The 27,835-nt window shown below is 41.8% G+C and overlaps 1 protein-coding gene across 7 annotated transcripts in view; it reads right to left on the bottom strand.

The window, feature by feature from the left end:
* The window catches only part of PLXNB2 (plexin B2), a 261,938-nt gene that overhangs the window by 216,312 nt on the left and 17,791 nt on the right, over positions 1–27,835 (bottom strand). Inside the window, exon 3 of one of the 7 annotated variants that reach the window (XM_054073394.1) lies at positions 2,306–2,428. The exons of the other annotated variants lie outside the window; for them this stretch is intronic. The gene's annotated coding sequence lies outside the window, so the exon portion shown is untranslated. The remainder of the gene's footprint in view (positions 1–2,305; positions 2,429–27,835) is intronic. 7 annotated transcript variants of the gene reach the window in all.

Genomic DNA, 27,835 nt, shown 5'->3' with positions numbered 1-27,835 from the left:
GTTTAGTTCAAATTCATGCTTTGTGGCTCCTGCTGGAAAGCATGGGGACCAAACGAAGAGTGTAATGCAACTAGTAGTGTCAGCAGCCGCTTCCTGCCAAGTGTTTGCCAGCAGATATAGGCAAAGAGGCCAAGAATGTGTGTGTACAGAGGCACATATGTTACCACTCTCTCCTTCCTATTGTCCTCTCTGGCCAGCTAGGTCAGAAGTCGGTGGCGGGGCTGCCAGCAGGGTTTGAATGGTGTACAGCGGGATCAAGGGGCTTGGGGCCAAGGGTTCTGCAAGAGGCAGCAGCTCCTGGCTCCCATTGGGTTTTGAAGTGCCTCGCCTAGAGACAAGGCACAATGGCCTTCAATCAGCATGTTGTCTTTTCAAGGAACAGGATTTCTCAACTCTTGCATTTATGGGCGCAGCTTTTATGGGTCAGCCTCTCATCTCAGAAAGCAAAACCTGGCATAGCACTCTGAAAAGACTGCCAACCTACAGTTGCTAATTTATGAATTACTAATTCATAAATGTAGAGCTTTGGGGAGGTCTCTTTGTCAGAAAAGCAGCGCAGACTTTCTGACAAGCAGAAGCAGTACAGCAGGGGGTGTTGGGGTTACGAGATACACTCCCCTTCCTGGTCTACAGCACTCATGCGTATGGTTTTTAAATCTTTTCTCTATAACGACAATTCAGAGGCACCACACGGCTGTCCGCCCTGCTAGCCTTAGGATTACTACAGCATTTCATGAACTTTCATCCTCCCCCAACCTATTCACCTTCATCAAGTGAACATCAAAGCCTCCCCTGAAGTGTTTGGGAGGGAAAGTTAACACTTACTGTATATTAAATATGAACTGGATACACCTCGGCTCACCTTTGCTTTCACATACAAGTCAGAAGGTTGAATCATACTGGGACAGGACTAACCTAATCAGGTTTTGCTCAAGTTACTGAGGTTGTTTAGCTGTTCCTTTTAAGCCAGACTCTTTAAGAATCTGGCACGCCAGGCTGCAGGGGAACTTCAGCGTTTATGAAAGTCTCATTAGGCATCCATCTGTAATCCAAACCTGCAGTCTTAACACACAAATATTTGACCTTTCATTATGAGATGCACAGTCTGTTGTAAGAGCTCTACTCTGTCTCCTGTGGACATTCTTGAACAGCTACATTAGACATCCTGAGGTGCTGGGGATCTCCATCACTGCAATGGAGATGAGAGGACAACACACAACAGAGATATGTTAAGAAGGGCTTCTTTCAGCTTCTGGTACCTTGGACTAGATATGAAATAATTCTGGGTTCGGAAAAAAATGGACACTTCCTGAAGCTTAAACCCCTTTGCACAGAATTAACTACATGATTGTGTACACAACTGAGCCAACCTTCTGCACAGCCAGTCCCCCTGCCAGCAGCTGACTAAGCCTCAAGGATGGAGGGAAAGATGGGAGAAAGAAGCAGGCTGGATTTTTGCCTTGTTTGCCAGACTTCTCCCTAAGATTCAAAACCTGACTTGTAATTATAAGAAGACTCATTCCTTACATTTTTAAGGCAGAGTACAGCAAAGATTAGCCCTAGCTGTGCAGCAGCAGCTTCTGCTAGGGCAGATGTAGGGATCATAAAACCAAAGGAGGGGAAAAATTAAATATAAATCTTGATTCCTTACATTCTTGATTCCTTACATGGCAGCTTAAGTGAGCACATTGTGATACTGAACTACACGTTTATATTTTTTATGCCAAAGACAAATAAATCACATTAGAGCCTAACTCCTTAAACACTTAAGACAGAACATGAGCACGACTAACTCACTGCTGGCACAACCCCCTAACTTTTAACAGTCATTTCATATAAAACCTGCATGCTAGATTTGAACCTTCTGCCCAGCAAGTTCTAGTATGCCAAGCTGCAACCCAAAGTGACTCTTACTATTAGACTATAAACCCCAGAAAATAGGGCCAAGGGTTCATTATGAACCTGGTGACAGACTCCTAATTATAGCGGTGCTATCAAGCATGATAAAGGCTGGTTGGTTTTATTTTAGTCTCATCCAAAGGCTGGTTGGATGCTGGATTAGCTCATCTTTTCACTCCTGTTGAACTGCCATATGTTTCTTTTTCTCCTTTATGTAGCATTTGGCAGGAACTATTTGTCAGCATTTAGAAAAAGAAAACATGTCTGCAGAAACTTCATTTCTAGTTCTTTCCATGCAAAGTTTCTCATTTTACCTGATAAAGCCTCAGAAATTGCATTTTCATATCTAAAGCAAAACTGGATAAGACAAGGCTACTATTAAAACATTAAATATGGGCACTCTTACACTGTTCTGATCACAATACTGCAGCACAACATTTCTGTTTACTTCAAAGGAACAGATATCTCAGTAAAAAGCTGTCTCTCCTTCCACATCAATTCTTTCCAATTTCATATCCACTTCAAATATCTGCAAGTAAATCAGAGCAAAACATAGCATTTTACTAACAGATTTGATTCTTTATTCATCAATACAATCTACCAACATCGTTGCAAAGGTCCAAGTTGCACAGAGCAAGTCATAGGAGTACAAATAATATTGATGCAAGGGCTTTAAAAAACCCCTTGTTTGGCAACTATGAAATCACTGAATTTCACAAGCTTAGCTAATGCACCACAGCTTCTTCTAATCCCAAATATCAGAGAGCTGAGAACAAGTAAGCAACACCTGTATGGGGACAAACCTAGAAACCAGTTAGCATCTTTGCTAGACAGAAAAGAGAACCCCCAAAAGTTATTACTTGACTTCACAGGTTTTTGAGAAGAACTGAAGCAATGGAAGAGCTTACCAGAGTTAGCCAAAGGACAGGGACATTATTTCAGCTCCTCTACAAAACACACCCGGGAGAGAGGGGAAAGGTGGCTCCACTAGTCTCCATGATGGAGCACAACTAGGCAAGGAATGAGCATTTTACTGCCCGGTGTGTTTTGAATCAGCAACCCTCAGGCCATCTCTTCCCGCTGCCCTTCCTCCCTGCCTCAGCTTCCTCTTCAATGAGAGCACTTCTGTCATGGCAAGCAAGGTATTCTCCTAGAGGCATCTCCAGTGAATGACATACTCTCCCAACAAATCACATGGACTCATCTCCAGAAGGAAAGAAACACAGTTTACTTCAGAGGAGAAAATAAGGGGCCTTGAAAGGCCCCCAAAGTGTCTGAAAGGAAAGATAATGAGAACTAATAGAGCACTTCTGGAAAAAAGGAAGGTCACCTGTCACAGCTGCTATTCAGCTCTGCTAAGTGGTTTTATTGATGGGTCATTAAAGGATTCCTATCCACCTTCAGCCTGAGAATGGTTTCACAAAGCAGATAACAGGGAAAAATAAGAAGAAAACATCTTGCACTATTTCTTTTGAACTACATGTGTTTGGCAGCCTTTTGCTTGAGCTATATTCAGTTTTACTTTTTTCCATAACTTTATCTGTGTGGGCTTCTCATGCCAACCAGGGAAGCAGGAGAAATGCTGACTGTTAAAAATTGTGACTATAAATATAAAAAATTGCCCTTAGGTTTAAAGTCTCTTAACCTGATACCATTATGCACTGAGAAAGTGCATAATAAAGGTATGAGTTTTCATTAGATTTTCAAATGTTATTTTTACATTTAAGTGCAGTCTTCTTGCAGCCATGCCTTATCTCCAGTGGTAAGCTCATGTGTTTGGATGGCTGAACTCCACCATAACCTAGTTTGCCTGGAGTAAGTGATATAATTGATTTCATGATTCTGTGAGCCCTTTGGTGTGGACTTTCAGTCATCCCACTATTTGCAGCTGTAGGCATGTAGTAGATAAAGGCTAATGCTATTTGTATGCCAATCCAGAGATGCCGAGTCTGCAGATTTTAGGAGCTCTGCAAGACAAGCCATGAGATGCTCATGCAATTTCCACATAAGCTGGCTAATAGAAAACTGAAAGGATAAGGTAATTTTGAGAGCTAGGCTGTAGCTACTGTAACCAGTCAAGTGGCAGCATCTCTAAAAGCAGGCACAGATTTCCTTGCTTGGCTAAGGGGGCATAGTTGCTTTTCCTTCTCTTCTCCCTTCAGCTGCTGGTAGTGGCCAGTGGAAGACAGGACCCTGGTCTCTGTAGGGATGGATCAAAATTTCCCCAGCACCTGCATTAACTCACAGAAAGAGTAACACCCAACTTTAACGGTATCTTTATTAAAAAAATGAAGAATAAGTAGAAAGCCACATGTTACCCAGGAAAAAAACTACAGTGAACAAAAGCAAAAATAATTAAGTTTTGATTGCCTGTAGTGTTCAATAATAATTTAATTTCTACCGTTATATCCAGAAAAAAAAAGCCACTGACAATCACTATTAACAAATTCAATTTTTTAGTTGTATTTGGTAGCTTAACACACAAAAGTTACAAGGAATGCATTAAGCTAGTGGATAGCATGAACAATGTATAGGTATCTATAGGGACCTCTACCTGCACTACACCTCTATTACACACTACTCAAAGCTTTCCCAAGTACACAAAAACTGCTCTTGTGGTCAAAATCTCATTCTGCCCCATTTAAATCTTTTAGATCTTTATAGCCTGGGTTCAGTCTAGAGCAACAGAGAAGCCAGGCACCATGTCCCCAAGCATCCGCACAGATCCAGGCTCCTGGAGCTGGGTCAGAACTGTTTTCCCCACCACAAGGACTAGACTCACCCAGTCTGCAGGCATCACCTCTTTGGGGAAATTTGCTGCTATTAATTAAAGACCTGCTAGCTGGTGTTAACTGAAACAGTTTGAGGACTTGCACTTCAGCATATTTTGGTCAATATTCATAGAAAGAGCACAAGCATCTCTGACAGCGGCTCCCCCCTCTTGCCAAATCCTGCCTCAGAGCTGTTAAAAGAAAAGGTCACCTAAATTTAACAGGACTAACAAGGTATTTTGTCAGTCCTCTTTCTTAGAAACAGCTGAGCTGCTCTGGCTAAATACTCTTTCTTTTTCAAAAACAATAACAGAATATTCAGCAAGAGGCAGACACTGAGTTAAAGAAATCTCAGTGCAAGCTGTTAAAAATTGGCAAACTTGTAAGGGGCTGAAAATAGAGTCTTATAATGGGAAGTGTCAAACAACTTTGGTAATAGGCAGCATTACCAGTCTGCTCTGTAATTCCAAATTATGTTTTATTACAGTGTTAAATATGCCTGAGCTCCGTTTACCAGCTCCACCATTGCCAGCCCAAGAGCAGCTGCTGGCTGATGGCAAATTAACAAGTTGTAGTTTTCCTGGTGTAGACAAGAGAGTAGTTGTTTCTGGCTTTCAGTAGTCAGAGCAGGTTCATCTCAGAGGTTTTTATAGAGCTGAGTGCATTGGCATACGGCCATTAACATATTTCTCAGGTGGCTCCCTGCAGTAATGAGGTAGCTTGAACATATGAGGAGTAAGCTCAAGTTAGATTGTTCCAGAATCCAATATAGATTCAGTCAGCAGGTGATCATGAAGAAAGAACCACAAAATACACACATTCCAGAATTTGTGCTATTTTAGAAAAAAAATTAAAACTCAAGACGACACTCAGGAGGCCCACAGCCTTTACTATATCACAGGCTAAGGTTTATAAGGCCTGGTCCAGAAGAGGATCCAGGAACTTTTCTTCTTCTACAGGGTAAAAGTGATCCACCCATGCATATCTTTCAGAAGAACCAATACCAGTTACAGAGCCAAACCTTGAAGATCATCAATCTTTCTCCTGGGAAAAATGAGCCATATAACTGCCCAGCCTAAAAGAATGGCATGTTGTAAGGATTGAGGGTTTCAGCCAGCCTCCAAAAAGCTTTTCAGATCAAACATGTGAATAAGTACCTTTTTAGGGTGCCAGACTTGCATGACATCAACCAACCTTTCACTGCCCAGGGCAAGTCAGTCTAAGAAAGGCTGCGAGTTCTAGAACAGTCCAAAATACTTCAAAACTATTGAAACTACAGCCCACATTGTTCCTATGACGGGAAAGAAGAGGAGGATCAGTGGGGAGGAACAGGGACGGGACACAATACATGACATGACACCCTGCCCAGGCTGCACACCCTGGGGAAACCAGATTTTAGCCACCACAACAACTCTGGAAGCAAACCACCACCTCAGGTGTGCCAGAGAGCAGCTGCCCAGCACCAGCTATACAGAAGATAACACTTCACCTAAGGATGGATCAGGAGAGCATGAAAGATGCGTGTCAGCACTGGGCTGGACACCCACTGGCATCTCTCCTGGCCGAGTCACAGCAGGGAGCTGAGACAGCTGCTGGCACAGCATCATGGTGACACAAGCACAGCCATATCTCTTCTCCTTCTTATCTCCCAGTTACTACTTCCTCAGCCACCTCCATATTTTATTCTTCTCTCCGCAAACCAGTCCCTTGGAGACTAAAGCAACGGTGTGGTGATGTTGTTTAGGGTCATGACACATGAGCTCCTGGAGGAAGCAGGACTGGGCCATATAGTTCGACTTCCCATTTCTACCTCTCCAAAGTGAGAATAGTGCTTCTGTCTGGCACAGTTACACGGATACATTTTTGACTGGTTTTGAATGTTTTAAATTTTCATATGTAACAGTAAAGAATCCACAGAAAGATTCTACAAGCAATGCACAAAACCAAGAAGAATGCATTTAAGTCAACAGCACTGCTCAGCCTTTCACTCTGGAGACCTCAGAAGGTACGTCATGAAGCATTGGGGTAGTGGGCAAAGAAATCACTACAAACACAGGCAGGTGCTGCCCCAAAGGCAGCGAGTATGTGTTTCAGCGTGCTGGCACACAGAGCCGGGGGCCAGTTTCTAACTACCGTGCTGGCTCCTTTTTTGCCTGGTAGGTGCACCAGCTGAAATGCAAAGTAGGGACTGGACGTTTTTCAGAGAGATTATTTAATCTTTTGATCTAGAGAACAGAGGGCAGCAGCTTCAGAGGCTGCAGGCTTATCATTTTCTGATGATCAAGTCCCTTTGAGATACCCTTTGAGAGGACACGCAAAAAACACCTCAAGTCTCAGGCTATTTGGTTAATCCAGAATCCTGAAGTCTTGCCTATATTCAGGGATGTATATTTTATATATGATTTTTTTTTGTTCATCATTTCTTACAACCTCTCAGCTTTGATCAACATTTATCCCACCCCAGGACCATAACACCACTTCTCTTATCCTTTCTATATATCTTCCAAAATGAAGGACCCTCTGCTAACCAATTCATGTACCACCTGTGCCAAAGGACTGGTTGAGCATCTCCCCTGCTTCAAAAGCACTTCTTGCAGGACCTGCATTGCCCATGAATGAAGTGTACTCAGAAAATAATCAGGCCATCCAGAACAGGTGAGATTTTAATTCTGAGCCCATCAGAGTCAAGCTGAGAAACCACTGAAGTCTCAAACAATCCGACATGGAAGAGTGTGAGGAAAGGGAGAAACAAACTGCTTCCTTGCAGGAGGTAATGGGGACAAAAATAGATACAACTTGGGCTAAAAACTAAGTCTCTCTTTCCTGCAAGATGGAAAGAGTAGAAAATAACTTGAATTTTACAAGTTGTACCTCCATGATAATAGGTCTGAGACTTGCTGGACTACTTCTCAGGGACAGAGATACAGCAGGCTGGATTTCTCTTCTAGATTCCAAGTAGAGTTCTTCCATTTACAGTGGCTCATGGTTACCATTTACTTCCTCTGCAGTTCTCACCTCTACCATTTAGAAAATAATCATATTAGAAAAACAGCCTTATAAAGTAGGGCAGCAAGAAACTGCAGTCCTTCTAAAGGCTCTAGCAGGTATCAAGTGCTGTGACTGAAGGACTAATTATATATTAGGTCTTTTAAGGCAGCAAATATGGCTTAGAAATTCCCACCTCTGGTCACCTATGCTTCCATCTCAACTGTGCCAATATCTGTACCCCACATTGTTAACTGGCACCTAAGACAACATGGATTTTAAAAAAAAAAAAAAAGTCAAAAGTTTGTTATATTTATAAAATAATTGATCAACTTATTTCAGTTGTCTGTGACCATGTAAACACTCAGAACAATAGAAGCAGGAGGACACTTCCTTAAGGTGACCTGGAGAAAGGCATTTAGGGGGAAACTTACAAAGCAATTACATTTCAAGACCAGAAAATGATGTGAAGTTTGGAACACGATTGGAACTTGGTACACCTGCGTCCCAGTTCTGCTTATTTTCCTAAAGCACTGGTACATCCACAGCAGACCAGTCCTTTAAAAAAACATCTTGCAGTAGTTCAATATGAAAGTATTCTTGGTAACTATGTGAGCCAAAGCTAAAAATAAAATATATTCACTACAAGCACTGTCCAAAAGCCTGGACAACTCATTGCAGGAAGTTTCTCTGAGAAGAAAGGAAAATGGTAATAATATCCAATAGCTTCTAAACCTACGACTGCCAATATTGTATTTCTTTCTTACATAACTTTCTCTCCTATGACAAAATATGTTTTTATATAGATATATGTATGTATACCTTGGTCTCTCAATATTGATAAGGGTTTTTCCTTGCAAACGTTGTTCACTTCAAAGGAGCACCCTCATCAGTGGGGCAGCTCCTTGTTCATGCAGGAAGGTGCGAGTGAAAGTGATTGATCTGCATGCAAGCAGGAGAAATAACTACTTTATCCCAGTTCTCTCACTGAAGTAGTACACTGCAAATTGAGAGAGCTCATTTATAAGATATCCATCATGTATTTCTTAAAAATATGCATGTCGCTACAGAGGGTTTTCTATTCAAAACGTGAGAAGATTTCAGGGTCAAAATGGGAGAGAGAGGGGCATCTCTGACTGTTTTAGAGACAGGCTCAGCTGTAATTAAGAAACCGGAGAGACTAAGCCGCGGTGAAATAGAGTGGTAGAGCAAAACCTTGATGGAGCATACCAAGAAACCTGGGCAGTTTTGCTGCCTGAGAAGAAAAACAAACAGAAGCAACAGCATCTTCCTCATCTCTGTGCCAGGGAGAGTATAGCCAACTCCCAGCTCCCTTTGTCCCTCCCCAAACCACAAACTCCCTTCTCAGCCTGCAATCTTGCTTCCCACTGCTCTGGCGAGGATTCCTCTTTCTCTTCCATTCCTTTGTCCCTGCTCAGAAGTTGCCAAGCATGTAAAACAAACCAGAGAAGAGCTGAACACATCCGCAGCAGGGAGTGGGGGTCAGGGAGATCCTGTGCTGTGTTAACAGACCAAAAGTGTTTTGTGCAAGAACCATCTTGCTGATGCTGTTGGAAAAATCATTAACATTTATATATACATATACACACATATATAAATGGACACATTGTTTCCTCAGCTAGATTTCTACTCCATTTCTGCCTACTCTTCAGCATACAATCTTAAATGAAATAAACAGCCACTAGCAGTGCAAGAACATTAAGACTCAACTAGAATAGGAAGCAAAACAGCAAAGTTAATACGCAAGAGCAAAATATCACAGGGTCAACTGAAATAGCACCACTATTCAACTCTCTTAATGGCTAACTGAAATCTGTTTCAAGATAAAAGGCATCCACCAAGACTAAGTGATGCTAAGAGCAGGAGGAAAGAGCTTCAAAGAACTTGCTTCATAAGTATCTCTCAATATTGTAGGATATTACCCTCAAATTAAGTTAAATCTAACCATATCTGTGAGATTAGACTATGGCTGAATTGCAGGTACTAATAGCAATAGCAGCAAAACATACCACTCTGACTGTGACTGGGTCCCTGTTCTATGCTCACCGGTTACCTTTCAGAAAAGTGGAGAGGCACAATGTTCCCAAAAGCTGCCATTAGCACAGCACGGGCTGCTGGGCACACCTGGCTCAGAGGCCTCAACTTCAGTGGTGGCTCCCACTCACCAGCCTTCTGCTGAAAAATCTGAGGCTTTCAGGCATGCTGAGACAGAAAGTCTGTCATCTCCTCACCCTACCACAGCAGTATTTTGCCTGAGCTTTGAAAGTCGGCAGGTACCATTTTCTGAGCAAGTTACAGAAGAAGTTATACAGCATCTGTTAAAGTTAAAAAGTTGAAGATCTGTTACATGGAATTATTTGCTCCCATAAATTTTATTTAGAGATGTGGGCCAAGTAGTCACCGGGGTTGAAGACTGGTTAAATGCATCTTAAGAATAAAGCATTTTAGCAGTATTTAGGAACTGCAAATGAGATCACTGTGGCAACTGTACGCTATTTAAGTCAACATTGATCTCATGCAATGTAACTTAAATGTCCATAGAAATGAAGACCATACAGAATTAAGGTATAGAATCTGAAACAAAACAGTCAATATAGCTTTATGAAATTCAGGCCTACAATCTTAACCAGGAAATGTCACCAGCCTGATAAGTTTGAGTAATAAAGGCACACGGTGTGCCTGGCACATTTCAGCAAAGAGCACACTAGCCTCTTATAATTAAACAGTTCTATTGAAAAACAGATGCCACATAAGTCAACAAAGGAAATTAAATATTTCATCATTCTCATCCATTAGCACTCAATCCTGGGTATACCAGCTCCCACAATGGGGAATCAAGACCTGAAGCAAAAGCCTTCTAGGAATGTAGAAGTCCTATTTATGAAAGTCAGTGCTGGTATAAATCCATCGTTCCACCAATTTTCACATGACCTGCATAAAATGACAAGTCGAGTTCAAAGGTGTGATGGTAAGGATCACACAGTACAATAGATTCAATTGAACAGCAGCATAATTACTGTAATCAAATAAGATCACACAAAAAGCAGACCCAAAATTCAGATCACAGTGTTAGAATGTAATTTGTAAGACAGCAATGTAACAGAAGAGTCACAGTGGTTTGCCTGCTAGCACAGTTGCTACGGGGAAGTGGAGAGAGAACAAATAGGATATTCCGATACACATAGCATCAAAGTACCATGTTTAAATTGTAAGATGTGATCACGTCATTTCGCACTGGTCTTCCTAAAATGTTATCTGCTCCTGACATCAGCTGCTTGCATCTAATGACATTAGATCAGTCAGAGCTCAGATGAAAGCAACAGGGTCTATTTAAGAACTAACTTAAAAGACAGATACTATAGCCAATCTATTTAACTTATCCAAGAGAAGGTAAAGTGATGATAAAGAGGTGACGACATTGTCTGTAAGTGTTGACTTATAGGTGATAAGTTTGCCTAGGGCTGATTTGATCAGAGAACAGCAATCCACTGGATAGAAGCTGTGCTTAGGAGCTTGGCAGATTTTATAAGATTGACAAGAAGTTTCTTGCGTCCTAGATGCTTTTGAGCTATTCTGGCAGCCATCAGACCAGGTGATCTCTATGTAAATCACCTCTGCTTTGCCTAAATTGGAACAGAATTTCCAAGTTCAGCCTTTCATGTCCCAAATGAAACTAAACCACCTGCTCTCCTGCTCTCTCCTACCCACTACAGCTGTTTTTCTTCACATGAAGAAATGCTTTTTGTGCCAGGTGAAGGAAGGAAAGAGAAGGGTCAGACTGCTAGGCTGGGCTAGGGTCCCATGCTATCAGCTGCCCAGCTCAGGCTGAAGTTACCCCCCAAGTCCAGGCACCCAAACCTTGTAGATTAAAGCTTTGAGAAAAGACCTCTGGCTACTCCAGAGTCAATTTTGTTGAAAAAAACAAGGCAAAACCAACATCTCGGGCTCAACTGTATCCGAACTTTGTTTAACTTAAAATTAACCACTACAAATCCTTCGAATTTTCCTGTTTTCCAGTCAGCCTCTCACCTTTCGGTCAAGGATCAACTGCTTCCATAGGTCCCCTCTGACCCTTCAAAGCAACGAGTGCAGGAGCTCATTTCCATAGAGACTTGACCCCAGTCTCTTCCAGAGACAATCCAAGAGTGTTTTTTCAGATGGACAGCCTTTGCTGTTCTGACCAGGAAGAATGACACACCAGGAAGACTGAAAAGGTGAGTTTAGCCCAGGAATAATTGAGCAACATTCAAAAACCATTCAAGGAATATAGTAGAGACCAAGTAATATACTGCTACTAAGTTATCCAAAGTCATGTCTTTAGCTTTTGAGCTTGATTTTTACTGAAATACGGCACAGAATTTTTAATTCCACTGCTACTATGAAGTGGTAATAAGCATTTGCTGATGATTCAGAATAATAATTACTAGGTGGTGCTATCATGAAGGTACAATTTTAGAAGCCAAGCAGGTGTTACTTCCCTGAATGATTCAAAAATCACAAGCAGCCAATCCTCCAGCTAATTGCACACAGAAACTATGTGCATCTGAAATGTCTTTTTCAGATGTTCAACAGGAGCAGAGAAGGAAGTTTTGCCTTAATGCTGCTAAGCTGATTGGTTGTCAGTGTTGAGAAATAATTCCCCAAGTATAAGATTTTTTGTGATGTACCTGTCTTTTAAAAGGTCAGGTTACCTTTCCTTGGAGAAAAAAAACATTTCAGGCTAAACCTGACATGGCCCCCATTTCAGGGTGTCATTCATTTTCTATTTGTGGCAGCAACAGCAATAAATGCCTACTGCAATTATAGCATAAAGGTTTTCTTCCTTATAGGAGTTGTAATAAATAAATAAAACCAAATAAAAATACATACAAATAAAAATGCACAAAAATACATTTTAAAAGGGGCTCTATTTTTACTAGGGGAAGATGTAACTGAAAACAATAAGTAAACCCGGAAAACTCTGCAGAACATTCTTATAGCATTGAGTTTTGGTAACTTGTTGAAAATATCTGTCATAAAAGGCTCCTCTTTCGTCCCAGATCATTCTCCCGGTCACCTCACTGCACCACAAATTGAATAACGAGAAGGTTTCAGTGTCACAATTTCTAATGAAAAGCCAGCTGACTGGGGATATATCTATCACATTTGTGCTGCAGAGTATTTCAGCATGACATTGTTTGTGACAGCAATTCAAAAGTACTGAATCTCCCAACTCCCTTCTCCCCTGGGTGCTTCAGTATTTCTTTTTCAATCACTCTTGAAATAGCTGTACGATGGAGTTACATGGGCCTTGCTATGAGAATGATAGATAGTAGATAAAGGGTTTTTTTTAAAAAAAGATCCAAATTTTTACTTTTTCTCTTTCGTATCATATCTTAAATCCTCCCTCACATCACTGCTATTTAAACAATTCAATTGAAATTCAGGGTGATAGCATGTTCTTTCTTTCTTGATTAACTAGCGTACAAAACAAGGCTGAGTGGGAAATCCTTCCCCCACAATACAGCAATTTTTTTTAAGGGGTTTGCAGGGAGTTACCAATAGAGGCAAGAAACAACAAAACCCTGGGCGTGTTGGGCCACCAGTTGTGCCGTGGGCCGCAGGAGGAATCCTGCCTTTCACCACAGGCATGCCCGCAGTGACTAATGCCTTCACACCCTGAAGCCTGGGATCACGCTCACCCCATGGTTATGTCATTTCTAAAGCATCTGGTGGTAATTTAGAAATCTAAACAAAAACCGTACAGGCGCATACTTTGGAGGTCTACCTTACAAAAAAGCAATGAAGTAGCCAAGTGTAATAAAAAATAAAATTGAAGTTTAGCCTTTTTAAATTTGAATTTGGGAGTTTACCCATTTACTACCTCATCTAGATCACCAAAGAAGATGAATTATTCCATTGTTTCATCTGGTGGTAGAGCAACACACAGAGGCATTTGCAAGGGTAGATAGATGAACTTCATTACTTCAGAACTAGTCTCTTGTACAGAGATGTTGTACCAATTTAAGGTCCTTAATAAAGCAGATTACCTTATTTATTATCACTATAAGCAATCTCCACAATCAGATGTATGATTAAGTTATCACATGTCTGGCGAGCTGCCCTCATGGATGACATATGCTCAAATAGCTTCTCCCCAGTACAAGGCAAATTTCTCTGAGACTTCCTCCAGCTCCCTCATGTGCACACTGGTTCGGAGCTCCTTGGAGGGCTCCTTAAGTTGACTCATGTCACCAAACCAGTGTCTCAGTGCTCAGCTCAGGATCTCCTAGCACAGACCTGCAGAACGATGTCTTGTTGCATCTAGTCTAAAGATAGCAACTTTTAATGAAATTAATCATATTTTATTCTATTGGGCACCAGAGGAAGGTACTGAAGTGCACTCGATGTAGGGTGTAATTCAGAAAATGTAATTACCTTAATTAAAGATATTTAAATGTTAATCTGTAACAACATTTGTCCCTTATCTCAGTAAGATTTGTTTCCATTCCTTCAACTCAGTCCCTCATCAGACAGTACCACCTCTGTTAGGAGTCTGGAAGCAAAAGAAGGTGACATTACTAAAACTGGGCACTTAGCCTGGAGCTCCTCTTCACACCCGGGATCATCTGCAGTCACCCCTTGCTAAACAAGCTCAAGACACAGTTGAAAGACAGCCCAACATACCCACTGTCACTGCGCTAAGCCATTCTGAGTTACGGCCCTCAATACCCACCGACTTTGATGCACAGCTTTTTTTCTTGTTTAGAAACCCAAGAGCAACTGTAATAAGACAGACAAAACATTCTGTAGCCCAACATCCTTCCCTGAGAACAGACTTCATCGCGATTTTTGATGAGCGGCCCAAACTAGTCATGAGGTTATTCCTGTTTCAAGGAGACCGAACCCTCCTGAGGGCAATTCAAGCACCTAAACTAGGGGAGCTATCTTAGGCTTGCATGAATCACCTCAGCCTCTCCCTGGCTCTCTACCTCAATGATAGAGGTTGCCTTAAATAAACACACAGAGCTAAAAGTTAGGTATCTTGTTGAAGACATTGTAGATGAATCACATTTTAATAGTGGCCAGGAACAGCAACTGACAGTCACTTATTTTGCATCCCAAACACCCTCCTGGACTCCCAGGAAAATGGGCTTCAGTACTTTCTAAACTGTAAGTTGCATCAAGGCTTAAAAATTACCAAAGGCCTTATTTTCTCTATATGTACCTAATCTCTTCTTTGTACCACTTGCATCCAAAAGCTTCCTGCAGCAATTTCATGATAAAACTCGAACAGAAGGAGCAGAAGATGGAGCTGGACTTAGTTTTAATTTAAACCTACTGTCTCATAATTATATTGTTTCTGGTCTGTTGGGTCCGTCCTTTTAAATCACATATTTTCTTCCTGTTTTTTTTGAGTTGTTTGCTTTTTTTTTCCCAACTTAAGAGTTTTTCTTCAAAGGAAAGTTGCCCCAGTCTTTTTCACCCTAAAGTCTCCTAATCCTCTCTATTTCTGTTTTTGTTTGAGGTGGTACGACCAGCATTCTCCATACTACCCAAGATGCAAATATTTCTGGATCTGTATCATCATAAGGATAATTCTTATTTTGTTCTCTACTCCTCTCTCAGAATTTCTTATTGTTCTATTTATTTTGCTGAGCACCATCACACACTGAACTGACATTTACAAAGAATTATCCATTGTACCTTCAAGAGAGTGCTGGATTTTTTTATCCCCTCAGCAAGAAGAAGATTATTTCCTTTCTCCCTCCAAGCATCATTTTGCATTCATTGACACTAAATTTCATTTGCCCAGATTTCTAACTCTGTGTCAAAAAGAGGCTCTGCAGGTCATTTCAGACAGCTTCAGGTCAGATTATTGTAGATAATTTTGGTATCCTTTACAAGTTCTGTCATCTAATTAAAATAAAATAACTGGTGACTACGTTAAATACCTCCACCAGCAGCACAGCTCTTTGAAGGATTTCATCTCAGCAATAGCTGCTACAGAACAGGCAAACTAATCAGGTATTCCAGTTCTTTGTTTCCTACTTTAACCAATCAGTAATCTGTGAGACTTTTTCTTTCATTTCCTGATAACTGTGGTTCTAACTTATATAGCTTGTAATTCTATTTTCAAGGAGTTTTTGACAAAGTATCAGCTAGATCTGCTGCATCCATACAGTAGCTTCCTTGAAAAACTTTCACAGATTCAGGAGAAAAATTCCCTTTGCTCAAGACATGCTGTCTCCTCTCTTGTGCCTTATATTTCTGTTACCTTCTACTTCTATTCCTATTCTGATTTCTACCAAACTATCTAATGCACCAGCCAGATTTACTGATAATCTCCCTGCATGACCTCAGCAGCCCTCACTAGATAAGTTTATTATTTGTTTATTTAAGCAGACAGCAAACCAGGAGGAATTTCTTATTTTCGTTCCTTTAGAAGTCCCACATGAGCAGCATCCAGTTCCAGTGCCTTGTTACCAGAATATTTTATCTTTTTCTTTTTTTTTTTCTTTTTTGGGAAAAGCATTTTAAAACTGGCACTTCAAACAGAGCCGGGCAACTATCAGAGACATGTCTGGTCCAGTGAAGGCAAGTCCCTGCAATCCAGCTACCTTGAAGATACCAACAGTGGTTTCAGCAAAGCTAATCATCTGTAGCCTAAGAGGAGAAAAGGCATAAGAAAGGAGAGAGTACGAGGTAAGGTATGAGTCATATTATTTAAAATAACTGACATCTAAGCTTCTCTTCTTTGTGGCACCTAATAACTTGCGTGTACTCAGCCCACTCAAACTGGAGGATACCGGTGTAGGCAGGAGCTCTGTTATGAATCTGTCACACAAAGTTGACCCCCTTAGTACCCTAGGATGAGACGTCCCTCTGCACAGCAAGTCGCTCTGCAGGAACACTTTGGTCAACCAGGACAATACATCATTTCCCAGATACAGCAAAGACTTCCAATACTGGCGATCCTGCATCACTTCACAAGGAGGTGGGAAAAAACAAGCACCCTCATTAACTCCAGTAAACATGGATCTGTCATGCATTTAGGGGGTAGAAGCAGTAGCTTAGGCCCAATGGAAAATGCAGGAAGTAACTGGAGTGGGTTTTAAGCACATTACGACTATTTGCTTTGATGAATTGTACCGTGGTTGGCAGTGGTTGTGTCAACACCAAATACTTTTAGAGCAATGATTCAGATGACTTTCTTCCCATAAAAAAAACCAAACACAAAGCTAAATATACATGGAGCATCCCCTTCCCCTCCCATACAGCTTGATTATCATCTCATGATTTTTGAGCAGCTATGACTTTTGAAAAGCTACAGCTTTTGAAATGTAGGAATTTAAATGAAAGCTGGAATTATTTCTAACGATTCTGAGGAACTGCACTTGAACAAAAAATACGCCATGAAACACTGCAAGATTCATGAAAGAAGTTAGGCTTTAAACAGTGCTTAAGTGACATGGAAACAATGAAAGTTTAGCATGTGCATCCGGAGGGAGATAATTACATAGGTTTGCAGCTTTCAACCACGTTACTTCATAAATGCACTTGCCCAAGCATTGCTCAATATCATGTCAGTGCAAATAGGCCAGGATTTCCAATGTTGGATTGGTTTTACAGTCTCTCTCAGAAAATGTATAATTTAGGAAATTAGGTCCTTAAACTTACTGTATTTTTTTGGAACAAAAGGTCCAAAAAGAATACAGCTTTGCAACCCCTTGCAATAATTTTAACTACCAACATAAAACTTCAGTACTGCAGTTATAATCCCATATTTAGCCTAACATCAAAAAAGTCAGGAAAATTGTTATCACACTCAGAGGACTGTTAATACTTCCATCTTGAAGAAAAAAACAGAAACAAGTTAAAGAAGCTAAATCAGTAGCATATAGATTTTTTTTTTTAAAGAACCTGTGTGAATTCTCCAGTATCATTTTTGCTAAGGACCCATTTGGGTCCTTAGCACAGACTTCTACTGTGCTATGAGAGCTTCTTTAGAAAGGTGGTGTAACAATATCCCAGAAACAGCAGCAGAACTGAAATTTTCTTTTCTTCCTTGAACACAGCTTGCAACTTTTCACACAGAGATGAGCAGGAAAGATTCCCCTCTACCTACAAAGGGCCTATATACAATTCTCTTCTTCAGCTTCATATAGAGGTAGGACACAAAACAGATTACCCCATGAATGAACAAGGAAACCAGCTGTCAGTCAGACCAGGCAATGTCAGTACAAATAGAGGAAGACTACTGCAAAATACATAGTCTGACATGCTCACAGAAATCACTTTTGTCAAATTGTATTGATACATGATGACTCACAGGCTACTTTGGGTGCTTTACTTCCCCAAACTCTTTTTTTTTTTCTCCTCCTGACTATAAAAGTCAAACTAGATTTTTCTTATGTCCTCAGTAGAGGGTGGTTGGGGTTTTTTGGTATGATTCATAATCAGCTGCTTTAAAATCTAATTTTTTTCCCCATGACTTAAGTGAATGTGTCATTGTCACTTGGGAACAAGCAACAAAAAGCATGAACAGAAGCATGTTCGGCACAGTGAGCAAGGCCAAACATTTTTGGATCTCTGTCTTTCAGCACTACTAGAATTATTACAAAGTATCTCCCCTAGACCCAGCTTTCTGCTGCAACCTCCTACCTCTCCCTGAGAATTCAGAAGTGGCCATGCCAATTCAGCCTTTCATTTTAATTAAATCTAAAAAATCAGAAATTATTTAACATTATTTTATGCTGCTTAGAGCCAGTAATTGGACTCCCTGTGCCTCTTCTCTTTGCAGCCAAGGGCATAATTTTGGCAGGTTCCCATAGCTTTTGCTCACAAGCACCGGGTACACAGATCCTTTGAGCCAATTGGGACACAGCTAACAGATGCTCGGAGAGAATGTTATGGGTGGTTTTTATAAGGGCTAGGCTCTCTATGGCTGTTAGACAGGATTCCTCACTGAGGTGAGCCAGGAAAATCTAATAGCCGAGTAGAAGCTTCTTAGTAAGGCATAACAATGCAGCTAATGTCCCTGTCTTTTCCAGGGCTATGATAAACCCAGCTCCAGTGCAGGGAAAAATGAGGTTACTGCAGAGGAACCTGGGCCTGGCTACTACAAGTCTAATATGGAGCAACTTCAGCTCTGGCCCTTCTCTGGATCCACCAGGGCACAACTACTTCCACTGGTCCTGCAACTCACACCATGTAAGAAAACTTGCTATAATTACAGATACCGCCCAGACTTGACCACTTGGATTTGGACCAGGAACATGATTAGAGCGATTTAGCTACAGCAGTGTGAACACGGTGGACAAGGGACATCTGTCTCAGCACCACTGGCACTGTGCAGCCTCCCTCTACGGGCAAACATCTCTGGCTCACCATCAGCCTGGTCAGGCTCTGTGGCTATAGCAGATGGGGCTGTGCCTGCACATGTGCCACCAACGAGTTGGAGTAGAAGCCCCCCTGGCTCCCAGAGAGTTCCCCTGAACTCTGTTTTAGTAGCTTTTAGAATGTGGGTAGCAGCGTCAGGGAGGAATGGGAGGCACAGCAAGCACCTGGGGAAGGATGCTGCTGCACCTTGTCAACCCTCTGGTGGCAAAGCTGGTTTGGGAGCTGCTTCTTTTCCCCCTGCCACCACTCCCATGCCTCCCTGCCTGCATAGGAAGGCTACCAAACCTTTCCCTTGTGCTAGCTCAGCTGCTTGCCTAACCACAGGCAACCTGGGTGCTTGTTCACAGGTGGAGTTTAAAAATAAAACCTCCAAAAGAGCACTGTGCTCTTCAAAAAACCCAAACAAATCGCCCCCAAATCAAAACATCTCACAGGTTTGGCACAAAGCACAGCGATGCCAGAAGCTGAATCAGCTCAGGGAGGAAGCAGCACCCACCAGCTGCAGAGAAGGAGGGAGAAAGCCACAAGGAACTGGGGGGCAGAATGGAAACCACTGAACTTCACCCTTCCCAGAAATGAAAGGGGAACAGCACTCAGCCTGAAAACAACTTTTGCATAAAAAGGATGACTACAAGCACATTAAAGTCTCTGGGAGGTAACCCCAATGGCTTGATGTATGCTTCAAGACAATGCACGTGCCCAGCCAGCAGCAAGCCTTCATCACCATGTGCAGGCAGCCTCAGAGCACTCAAATCACTGAGACACGAGGCTACACGGGCTACAGAGCAGTCCAGGCCCTGGCCATACTGCCAATGTCAAGTCCACAAGTGGCAAATAATGCATGCTTTTATTTCCCTGTCATTTTTAAGCATTTAGATTTAACTTGCTGTACCTTCTCAAGTTAATCCCAGGAACAAGGAGATTATTAGTCTTTTACAAAAATGCTGACATTCCCTCAAGCATTTGACTCCAGAAGCTAGGGATTTAAGACGGGGATAAACTATTTTTCAAGACTAGTGATAAAAAATGAACAAATTGGCAATAAGCTACAAGACAAATATAACTCTCCGTCCAAAAGCTCGCCTGCAACTGTCAAGCAAGACTTCTTGCAAACACTGCCACACATCTCCCTATGTCGCCACACATCAGTCACACCAGCTTCTCTCAGCTTCCCAGAAGAAGCCAGTTAAGGTGCTTTTTAATCACACCTCTCTGCTGCTCAAACCCATCCATGAGAAAACTCACATGCATCAGCTGCATAACGTCAAATTGGAGACCACTGACTGGTGGTGTACCCCAGGGGTCAATACTGGGTGCAGTCCTTCTCAAAATCTTCATCAATGATCTGAATGATCAGGCAGAACGTACCCTCAGCAAATCTGCTGATGACACAAAACTGTGAAGAATGGCTGGTACACCAGAGGGTTGTGGTACCATCCAGAGGGACCCTGACTGGCTGGATAACTGGGCCAACAGGAACCTCATGAAGTTCAACAAGGAGAAGTGCAAAGACCTGCACCTAGGGAGGAACAACACCAGGTATCAGTACATGCTGTGGGCCACTCAGCTGGGAAGCAGCTTGGAAGAAAAGGAGCGCGAAGTCCTGGTGGACACCTTGTTCACAGTAAGCCAGCAATATGCTCTTGCTGCGAAGAGTGCTTGTGGTGTCCCGGGCTGCATTAGACAGTGTTGCCAGTAGGATGAGAGAGGTGTGACCACACCTGGAGCACTGTGTGCTCCCCAGTATAAAAGGGACGTGCACATATGCGGGAAAGTTCAATGAAGGGCCACACATATCATAGGGACTGGAGCATCTCTTCTACAAGGAAAAGAACGTTTAGGGGGGATCTTGTAAATGTATATAAATGCCTGAAGGGCAAGTGCAAAGAGGGTGGAGCCAGCCTCTCTTCAGTGGAGCCCAGTGACAGAAGCAGAGGCAATGGGCACAAACCAAAAGACAGGAAGGCCCACTTGAACATCAGGGAACACTTCTCACTGCGATGATGACTGAATATTGGCACTGGTTGCTTAGAAAAGTTGCAGTCTCCATTCTTGGAGATATTCAAAAATCCATCCAGACATGGTCCTGGACCACTGGCTTTAGGAGGACTTACTGGAGCAGGAAGATTGGACAAAATGACCTCCAGAAGTCCCTTGCAAATCTCAACTCTTCTGTGATCTCAGGAAATAAACCCCACATCAATCCACCTCCTAATGTTACTATCAGTTGTGGTTAGTACGGGCAGGCAATACCTGGACTAAGTTTCCCATGCACAATAAGACTTCATTTTGAAGGTAGAAAACCAGCAGTGCACTTCCCAAGTTATTTAAGAGCGTGCAAGTCCAGTGGGGCAAGGTCAGTGGCTCTCAACATGTCATTAGATACCAGGTGCCATACAAAGTGACACCCAGTTGACAGCAAAACAATAAGCTGTTTGCCATGGCCATACTGGGACAGTAAACTGTTTAACCATGCAGCAGTACAGCAGGCAAGCAAGAGATGATAAGAGCTGGTTCAAAAGCTCAAAGGCTGATACGATAGGAAGGTGAGCGGGGAAAGAAGGGCCCATATCTTCTGCAGCAAATGCCCAGGGTTACAGAAACAAACTAGCCAGCACAACACACATTGCACTTCTTCATTTCTTTTCCCTTCAAACTTAAGCTTTTTTAAACCTCTGATGAGTTGTTGACTAGAAAATTTTTAAGGCCATAAGTGTATTGCCTTTAAGTTCTATATTATCAGGAAAGTGAATAGTAGGGATGTCCTCACCCAGCATTCACTCCTACATGTAACTATTAAAGTTAAATGTAGCATCTAAAGATCCCCTTTATACCACATCTGCAGTAAAGCACCATTGATTTCCCAGCTTGATAAAAAACTTTGTACAGCCTGAATTAGCAAGAGTTTCATTGTTGTATGGTTGCTCACAGGTAGGAAAGCTGGGGGAGATTGAAACATACAGGAACACCTATTATGGGAGAGATCAAAACATACAGGAACATCTGTTACAGACTATAGAATCAGCTTCCAAGCATGTCCCAAAACCACTCAATGCCTCCCAGAGCACCTTGGAGCTAATCACTACTGAAGATCCGCAAGGGAGTGTCTCCTATAGAAGCCGAGTTTCTGAGTCCTCATCTCCAGTCAGTCCTGTCCCGTGACCACCCTCCCAGGGCCAAGGACACCAGCAACAAATACTGAGCTTGGTCCAGCAAAACAAGAAGCTTTACCTGTGCTGAAAAAGGAAGACATGTTAAGTCAGACCCATCACCCACTTCCCATCCACTTCTAGCCATTTTTCTCCACCATCTTCTCATTTGCAGCTTGTCTGTGCCTAAAGGCAGAACAATCATCTCCCCTGAGCAGAAAAGAAAGCCATGAAAGCTGTAAACTTTCTAACCATCCCTCCTGCCAATACCTGTCATTGGCTTCTACATTTCCTATTTGCTCTGTTTTCATTTAAGGTATTATATGACTCAGATGAGGCCTCAACAGCTTCAAAAGAATTCCTGTCTATGGCTTCCTCAGCTTTATTAAAAGTAACTGAGCCATTGATCATCATCCGAAGATGTAGTCTCAGGAGAAACGATATAATTTGTAAACAAATGATCCTGTGAATGGAAACACTCCACTAACCACAGATAACAAGGAAACAAGAACACAGGAGGGGAGGTGAGAAGCTGCTCCCCTCCCCACCCCCAGTACATCAGCAGATCATCTCAGGGATAACAAATAGTCACACCTTTATGAGCAGCCTAGCTAAGGAGAACATGCTCTTCCTAAGACAGGGCAAGGGGGAGAAGTCTTTTCTTTTTCCACTGTTGTCAAGTCTCTAAAATTTCATGCCAGTCTCTAAAGAAGCAAGCAAACAAGATGCTAATATGACCCAACCCTATGTTCAGAGAGAGTTTTTCTTTTAGCTGATAGTTCCCATACACTCCCTCACATGCTGCATTTCATGGCTGACCAAAGGATGAAGGATAGAGAAGAGAACGCAGGACTGCATGGTCAACACCTGTGAAAAAAAATATTTTCCGCCCTCACCTCCAGCTAGCTACAAACAGGATCAGCCACTCTGGAACACGAAACTTGCTTCCACAGAAACAAATTAATGAAGATCAACACTATGGATTGGAGCACGTAAAGAGTGAAAGATGCTATATAGACATCTGTTGAGGTATCTTCCATGTACAATCACTCATTTTTCAAGAGCAGTGGACCAAATATCCATAAATATAGGTAAGAAAACTTTTTAAAATAAATGCTTTCATATGAAAGGCCAATGTTTCATCTTGGGAAACTTAATAGACAACTATTAGCAAACATTTAAATTGAACATGGTGCAGGCTCAACATCTGCTGCTGGTGGAATGGAGCATCTATTGTGCAATTCTGTTTTTTGGAAGGAAAAGGATACCAAAATCTGCACCAAATGCCCTGCATTCCCAACCAAGAATATATTTAGCACATACAGTTTTACACCACACAAATTATATGGAAGCCACCAAGAGTCTGCATAAGTTTGTAAAACAGAAATTAGGCATCTAACCAAGAATAGCCCAGCAGGGCAGACACGGCCAAGGTCCTTCTGGTCTGCAGCCAGAATCCTCATTACCTAGAAATAATAACTTAGTTATCTTCACTGTTGGGCAAATACATCGTGTGATCCAAAACATGTCAGCTAGCCACAAAAAAAGCCCAGCTGAGGGGATGCCTTGAGGTGAAATTCTGCTTGGGTAAGTTTGTATAGAGTACGTGTATGTGTATGAGCAACCTAAATTCTTTGGAGGGTAAGGGTATCCATCAGTGTGTAAAGGTGCTGAAGGAAAGAAACAGCAGCATTGCCATGCGGTTCTTCAAAACCAAAACGCTGTAGCAGTCGGCAAATTCAGTCATCTAAACTCAAACAGCTTCTCCAGGCAGCCTAGATTTCCTTTGAAGTATGTATCTATGAGCACATATGGTCCTGGAGCATATCCACATACATTCACCAGAAGCGAACGAGAGTGGGTGGAATATATAAAACTACCCCTAAGAAATGGAGTAGGAAGAAGAGAGAATAAAAATCCTGGCATAAACAAACAGCTGCTATTTCTGGCCCTTCTGGTTGAACCTCTCCTCCACCCCAGTGCCACTCTGCAAGACGCCTTGTTCAACTGAAAGGATAACCAGAGAAATAAAAATGCAAAAGGACACACTTTTACCCCAATTACGACCACTTACAAACATACTGCAAATCTACTCACTGCCTAACACATTATGTACAACCAGCAAATGCATCTGCTCAGTGTGCATCCAATGTAGCTTGATATTCTCTGTGTAGCTTAAGTGTGCACATTCAAGTAATAAAAAAAAAAAACACACAAACCAAGTCCGGATTAGATTCAGTCCACAAGAGCAAGGGAAAAAGAGTAATTATTGACAGTGGCTTGGTCAAGCTTAGAAAAGCTTAACGGAAACGGATTTTTCCATAATTACCATCTCTAACCTTTTATCCAAGCTCCGTGGGTACATTACCCAAGTCAGCAGGAAGTTTGGCCATTCCACATGAAATTAATAACATTTATGGGCTGACCCATCGCCCACAGCCTTCTTAAAGCTTTTTAGAACAAGAGCTATGAAGACGTTTCTGTCTTTCCATCAGGAAATGGTTTGTACCACACTTAGCTGCTTAAAACATAACTCCTCCTTCTGCAGGCAGCAGTCCCTGAAGACTGAGCCTCTCACTTACATTCTCAGGAGTAAATTAACTTTACCTACTAATTACAGGAATAAAAATAAGCTTCTCAAGAGCAGTGCATCCCATCTGCTGACCTGGAGTGACAACTCCCACACCATCAGCGCATCCCTCTTCCCTTGCCCAGCCACTCCAAGGAGCACCTCAGACCCCAAATCAGGAGGTTCCCTGATGGCCTTGGTTCAGCTACCCTCTGTGCTCACAGACATGAGTCAGCCCTTGTCTCTGTGTCCCATCCATCCGCCCATCCACAGAATAGAGCTCATCAACATTTAAAGATGTGTTTCGAGTTCAGGTGCCTATAAAATGGCTCCAGAGTTAACCTGTGCACTGAGCAAGAATTCAGCCTGACTTTCTGCTCAAGTAAAAGGGAGAACAAGATAAACTAGTTTAACCAATGCTGACCCAGTTTCACACCAGAAAGGATCAAAACAGGCATAAGAAGTTAAAATATATTCCTTAAGAGATGCTGTTCATCTGTTTTAAAATGACAAGCATGAAATACTTTATTCTCTGTGATAAAGTTATAGGTGAGGACTACACGGAGCAGAATCAGGGCAGCACCACGACTAAACTAAATTGTGCTGAAAACTATTAACAGGAATAGAGCACACATCCTTTACAAAATAGTGCTTTCTCCAGTGCCACAGACCACAAGGAGAACAAAAAAAAAATCAAGAGGAAGATAAACAAGGCTGGCTTGGAATTCATTGTAGTTTTTGAAATTTTATTGGAACAGTTGGAATAAGAAGCTGACTGCAGCTCAACTGAAAAATCACTATGTGTAGCTTGATTACTCATCTACTGTTAAACCAAATTAAAGTGTTCTTCCCACAGGCAAGGCTGAAGATTTCAGAAAAGTTATAATTGATAACTCGAGAAAGTTTAGAAGAAAGCTCTGCAAAACTGAAATGAATTTTGTACTTAATGGGCAGGAAAACAAAGGACAGATTAAACTTTATGTTGCTTCATATGACAGTAAATACTACAAAGCATGCAGGAGAGCCAAAAAGCTGATGAGCTGCGTTAAATGTTCACTTTATGTCCCAGCTACAACCAACCTTCCTTGCCCTGCAAATCACCATTTCAAGTTGTTACATAGTAGTAGAAGAAGAAAAATGATAAGATTTTCAGCACCTGGACCCTTATTGCAGCTAACATCAGGAAGACCTATCAGTATAAGTTTGAATAGGTGATTCTCCTTAACTTTTTTTGTAATTAAGTAGCGAGCTCATCTATAGGAAGTGCGAAAAGCAAGCATACAAAGCACAGGCCTTTTAGCAAAGCACCACAGTGAGTACTTTTGTCCATTCATTTTCCAGGCCCGGTCAGACTGTGGACAGAAGCCTATTTCTAACAACTTATTTTTCATGTCTGGACAAAGCAATATAACTTCTACACAATTTAATCTCTTTGTTAATAGACTTAGCTGTTATAGTTGAATTACACAAGCTTAACAATAAGGCTAAAATACTCAGAATACTTAAATCCGAGAAATGTGTTTGCTGGCTCTAGTTCAGGACAAGTAGATGCAATTGGCTAAACCACCACAGACGAGGGAACTGTGGCGACTGTGGTGAGCCCTGCCAAGAGGTTACATTGGACTCTGCACAACAGCCTACAGAAGAACAGTTGCTCCAAGCAGGGCACAAAAATTGGCTAGAGAAAATCTTTAATCGCCAGCGAAGCTCCTCTAAAGGGCTGGGAAGGACCCAGGTGCCCTGAGAGCTCACCTTGCCTCCTTGGGTCAGTACTGACCTTAAAGTGCAGGGACGTTGGGCCGAAAATCCCTGAGGATTATTTTGCCCATCACGTTTCCTCATGCAGTTGTTTTCTTCTGCTTTCAAGCCGCAGTTCAGTGAACAGGCTGCAATTTACCTCTTCACCCTCACCCTCAAATTTGTTTGGATAAACAGGCTCTCCTTTGTTCCAGGCTGCTACTACATTTACTCATTGTATTGTAAATCAGCTGGTACAAAGCAAGGCAGGCCCTTGAATGAAGACACTAGCATTTTTGTTCACAGCAAAGTTAAACAAGAGGCACAGAACTCTATTTATTACCTCAGTCTGGAAACAATTGTTTTTTAAAAGGTGAGAGGTTTTAAAAAGTTTACTAAACAAACCTAGACAGTTACAGAGTCTATACAGTCAGCTCAAAAACAAGTTCAAGGCTGTATAAATTGCCCAAGCAAGGTTATTTCTGAAGAGAACTTTGAACAGTTCAAAAGCTTGCTTTCTCGTGGTTCCCCATTATTGTCAAGTGATTTAGCTTTTATTGAGTACACAAATAGAGAGGAATTATTCACAGAGGAAGAGAATGAACTACACAACATGTCTATTAAAGACAAGAGACCTTAATGGCACTCAGGAGTTCCAGGATAAACATCAGGAAAAACTTAACAGTAATAATAATTGAGCAGAGGAACAGATAGCTACAAAGTCATTCTTGTCAGAGGTCTGGAGAAGTTTAACAAGCATCTGTAAGGAACAGTTTACCACAGCTCATTCTGCCTTATGACAGAGGATGGACTCTGTATAAGGCCTCTTCAGATCCCTCTCCAGAACTGTTTTCTATTATTTTAAATGCTCTTTTAAATAAACTGAGTTTGCAGAGAACTCTCCCACAGTTTGATAATTCTTTTGATAATCACTACTTGATAGGTGCCCAGGTTTTCTCAGTCCCATAACTATGTATACACAGTAAGAAAAAATAAAATCAAATTTGCACTGGCTGATCCAAAGGCCAGGAATAAATTGCATCTGATGTGGTCTGCAGTTCACAAGTGAGGCCCTCTGATGGGCTGGTATGGAGAAGCTTCAGCTGGACAAATAGGATTGTCATTCATCGCTGCAGACAGCTCTGCATCCTTCATAAACATCAAGCTTAAAAAATTAATCCCAAGTCTCCAACACAAGTTGGAGTGGCAAAATATTTTTATTCCTTTGATTACTTTAAAGGGGAGAGGGGCAGAAACATTATGGATTTGAGTTTAAAAGCTTTTTGCCCTGATCACAGGTATGTCAAAATAAGTCTTCTACA

The sequence above is a fragment of the Cuculus canorus genome, chromosome 1 (genome assembly GCF_017976375.1).
Source record: "Cuculus canorus isolate bCucCan1 chromosome 1, bCucCan1.pri, whole genome shotgun sequence".
Classification (NCBI taxonomy): Eukaryota; Metazoa; Chordata; class Aves; order Cuculiformes; family Cuculidae; genus Cuculus; species Cuculus canorus.
Note: the sequence above shows the minus strand (reverse complement) of the source record. Positions and strands in the feature narration are given on the sequence as shown.